General features: G+C 35.3%; 1 pseudogene; it reads right to left on the bottom strand.

Moving 5' to 3' along the window:
* Nucleotides 1-990: 990 nt before the first annotated feature.
* LOC103732249 overlaps nucleotides 991-4,886 on the bottom strand; it is a 6,488-nt pseudogene continuing 2,592 nt past the window's right edge.

Genomic DNA, 4,886 nt, shown 5'->3' with positions numbered 1-4,886 from the left:
TCTTCAGGTTGTTTAAATGTCTGTTCCACAGGGGTCACATAGGCTTGGGAGGAGCCCCTGGCTCCTTTTTTCACCAGTTCCATCTATGTGAAGATAAGTCAAAGGTCCTGCTTGATTGTGGCTGTCTTCACTTGGAAGAATGGAGGGAATGTTTCCTCTGTGTTGACCCACCTCTTTGTAGACTGGACACAGGTTCAAGTCCTTCTGGGGGTCTCCATGGCTTCCCTGAACAGGAGGACAGATGACTCACCACAATTACAGGACATTTTGAGTGATGCTCCATAGTCCCCTTGAACTTAGTCGACCTGGAGGGCAAGGAGCAAAATCTTCCCTTTAAGTCTCTCTGATCAGACTAATCTGGTGCTAGTTACTTTTGAATTTGAGCTAGCAAATGAATGAGATTCTATGAAAATTCCCCCAAAGGGAAGACTCAAATAGTTCTTAAAGTAAAGCACCATAGCTTCTTTGATTAGGGGAAACTGATCAAAGGAACCTCTTACTTATCTGAAACCACATACCTATCTTGATGCACCAAGACTTACACATCAGTAAAATAGGATTCTGATTTTGAATGCACATTAAGGCAATCACCCCTGAAAAATCTTTATACAAGGATTTTGTACTACAATTTTCCTAGGTTAAGTAAATGCAGTTAAAATTTCCTCTAGTTATCTAAAATGTTAATCAGATATGAATGTAATGTTTCTATAAAGACAATTAAAATTAAAAACATTAAGTGATGGAAGTTGCCTTGTAAAAGCTACCTGTGAATGGAGTACATGTTTGACAAAAATAAAATCAACAAAATTATTTTGTTTGACAAAATCCTTTAATTTTGGCTGTTTATGTGTCTATGCACACATACATACACAAATGCACACACATATACACACATATATGCATATATACACATGACCATATACACAGATGCATAGTTATATGTGTATATAATTTTGGAATGTCAGTGGGTTCCAGAATCCTCAGCTAGGTTCAAGCAGAACTTGCACTGGAAGCCACTGGCTTTAGTTTTCTGGCATTGACAGTGCCTTCCTTATCAGTTTCTTTCATTGCTTTCCTACTGTTTTCCACAAATTCATTCAACACTTTATTCATATAGACTTCTCTGCCAGGGCTCCAGATACAGTATTTTGTATCAATGGTAAAGCACAAGAATAATGCATCTACTACCATTTTGTAAAAGTCCATGAAACAATGAGCCACTAGGAAAGCAAAGGGGCAGACAAGGATCAGAGCCAGCATCCATACTGCATAATCCTGCTGGTAGCCAAGCAACATAATCACAAAGGAACCTTTGCTGCAGACTATCACATCTAGCCTAGCAATAACATCAAATCTCTCACTGTGTTGATGGCACTCACTCACAAAACATTCTCTACCAGAATGGCAAAGGCCTCCTTTGCTGAGGCACAGAAGTTGGCGCTATTGACAGTTGTGGCTCTGTATGCAGCCTGATTAAAATAATTTAGATACTTTTCAGGACACCAAACGCAACAGATGTAAGATTTCAGCACACATCGAGTGTAAGCATTTTCCTTTCCTTTGAGGTGACTATGAATGTACATTAAGGTGGCTCATGGACTCTCGATTAATGTGACAATGAAGGATCCTTTTGCCACAGTACCTAGGTGGTAGCAAATAAGGCAGTTCACTGATGCCAGAAAAACTGTGAAAGGCAAATTTCTTTTATTCCTAAAAAAGTAGTATGTTATCACAGCTCCTGCGACAGTCATCTGCTGACAGTCCAGAATAAATTAACTGTTCTGAATCAGGTGGAGCACAAGATACCACCATATGTACTACAAAGACCCAGAAATGGACCCCACAATGCCGTGGTCATTCTGAACATCACTATCAGTAGCGCTAAGAAAAAGAACTGTCATGATTCAGTACATCCAAAACTAGAGAACAGCAAAGAAATTACAGAAGGGCTTGAAGACCAGCATTGACAGGTATATGAAGATCTTGCCATACAAGCGGAGCAAGGCCATCATGAGAGCAACATACCTGTGCATAACCAACATTATCAGGAGCAAAATAAAAGGGAACACTGTCCTTGAAATGGCATAGATGAGGAGGGCATGCAGATTGTCTTCAACTGTCTTTAGCTGATTAAGGATTACTATTTCTTTGGATGACCTTCTTTGTTTTGCATAAAGTCACCTTAGTTTACCCATTCCACCAAGTGAACACAGTAGGATCAGAATTGTTAGCATCCACACAAACACTCTTGATAAATACCCGATTATCACCACCAAAATTATGAATAGATTAGTGATTACAAGTGATGTCCCAATATAATTTCTTTGATCATCATTGCTCCATTAATCACCCTGTTTTGTATGACACTATAATCACTGGAAAATGTTATTGGGGTCGTACAGGTGACATAGCAGGAAATGTTCACAGGAGCACAACGATTGAAGAATGGAATAGGTACACTTACTGAAACTGCTGGTTTGGAGAGAAAAAACTGAAGATTTGAAGAAAGAGTGCATAAAGAAGGTTTTGGTTGTAGCTATATCATGCTGAGCAATTCCAGAAGGATTAAAGCCTATAATGGCAGGGGAGGTACGGCAGCTGAGGTGCCTGGAGCAGAAAGCCAAATGATCACATATTCAAGCAGAGGGCCATAACATTCTAGACTTTGACTGACTATATTCTATGCCAATTATGTGAATTAATATTCTAATATTTTCCCCATGGTTCACTCTGTATAAATTACATGTCTTTATGTCTGCTTTTGCCACTTCCCAAATTTTCAGGCAGAATTTATCACTGAGAAATTTTCTATTTTCTTTGAAAATTTTTCTTTGTATATATATCCATTTCAATTTGCCTCCTGATATCTCTTCTCAAATAAAATTTCATTATTTATTTTCAATGCTTCTTTAAAATAATATTGCATCCTAGGTCTTCTTTTGTATCATTCTACAACTCATATTTGTAACAGAATATGGGATTATTTGTTTACTGATATGAGCAAGAAGATAGAGAAACATTTGTCATATAATTAGTGCTTTAACATAGATTATTACTCTCCAAACATCATGCAAACCATGTACCTATGCTCTGTGATAAGTGCTTATCCCTATCGTCTATTTTAAAATCTACCCAAATTTTCTAGCTTTCAAATAAACAATAACAATCAATAAACTTATTGAATTATATTGCTAATCAGATATGCTCTTTTCTTGTGCCTGTGCACAAGCAACAATATTAATACACTGTGTCTAAATGCAATAATATCAAAATGATCATTGTTATTTAGTAATATAGTGAACTGGATATGGTAAAATTTATTAACTTATTATTGATCCTTCCATTAATAAAACATTTATTGATCCTCTGTTTCCTCTGCTTTGGGAACTGAGCCTTCAACACTTGGTCATTTGGGGGGAACAATTACTATCTAAAACACAGTGAACATAGGAAATTTGATATTAACATTAACTAGCATTTTCTTAGGATTTTAGAGAACAGATCAATAATAACAGTTTAAAGTAATTTAAATAATAATACAAACATATGGAAAAACTTGTGAAACTATGTAAGTAAAATACAATGTGTGCAGAATATGTGATGTAAAAATTAAGCTTGTCAAAATTATACACTTCAAATTTGTGATTGATCCATTGCCATTAGAAAGGTGAAAACTATATTTCCAAAATAAAATGATGTCTATGGAAATTTTAACCAACAAATCAATGAGTAAGTTAGTCAAAATGGCAGTGCTTTCAAGTTATGTTAAACAATTGCAGTAGTTATTTATATATCGTTAGTGTAAAATCATAGAAAACATAGCAGAAGTCAATTATGTTAACATATTTTCCCACTAGCAAATATAATCTGAAAGTATTTTGAAAGTTCAGTACCAAGTAGATAGCTTGTCAGGTGTTTTTGCAGCACACAGAATAAATCTCATCTTTGCCAGACAGGAATAAATGTGCTAGTTCTTTTGTATTTTGACTTTTAAGTTTGAGCCAAAAGTGCCACTGAAATCAGCTTCTGACTAGAGGAGATAAAATAAACTCTCCAAAGAGCTGAGCCTGTCAAAGTCTATGAAAAAAAACATCTTTCTCAGATGCTCAAATAATAGATGCTGAATACATAAGTAAAATTCAAGAGAAGGCTTGTTTCTTCTCACATTTAAATTAAGTTTTCTTGTTCAAGTCAATGCTAGATTTCAGCATCTTTATTTCGTCACTCTGGACATAAAAATGCAAATGAATCTATAAATATTAGAGTTTTCATTGATGTCACTCTCAATTTCTTTCCACCATAATGAAGCCAATTCCAGTAGAAAAGAGATGAATGAAAAATACTCAGGACTTGGTTGCTATGGAAACCGGCAATGTCTTTTTCTCATGATTCGACATTGAAATAAAAGATTTTACTCTTTCTTTATTCAATACATGAGAAGATATGCCAATAGTTTGTAACTCCTAAACTAATCAGCTAGTATATTTTGCTTTTGGGTTGAATTCTATTTGCTTTATCACAGGAGCGTCTATCAGGTAAACATTAAATAAACTTCAAACCTTTTTGATACTCAGTTACATGTAAAGGGAAAGTCCTGAGCTTCATTTAACCCCAAAATTGTATCTGTGAATTGTTTGTATAAGAGATGATATGAAACAATGTTCTCTTAAAGTAGATTCTGACTGTTGAATCAAATGAGTGAATGTATTGTGGACTGGAAAATGGATTTGTATAGTGCATGTTTAAGGTTGTTTTCCAGAAACAGGCACTCATATACATTTTTAACCTTTTTAAGAGCTTCGTACATACATGGGTATTGTATTTACATCATTTTCAACAACTCCTCTCCCTTTCCTTCTATAGCCTCACTCTGAATTTTTTAATCT

Source organism: Nannospalax galili, unplaced genomic scaffold (assembly GCF_000622305.1).
Source record: "Nannospalax galili isolate Female #2095 unplaced genomic scaffold, S.galili_v1.0 scaffold654, whole genome shotgun sequence".
NCBI classification, from domain to species: domain Eukaryota; kingdom Metazoa; phylum Chordata; class Mammalia; order Rodentia; family Spalacidae; genus Nannospalax; species Nannospalax galili.
This window is presented reverse-complemented; position numbering and strand designations above follow the sequence as displayed.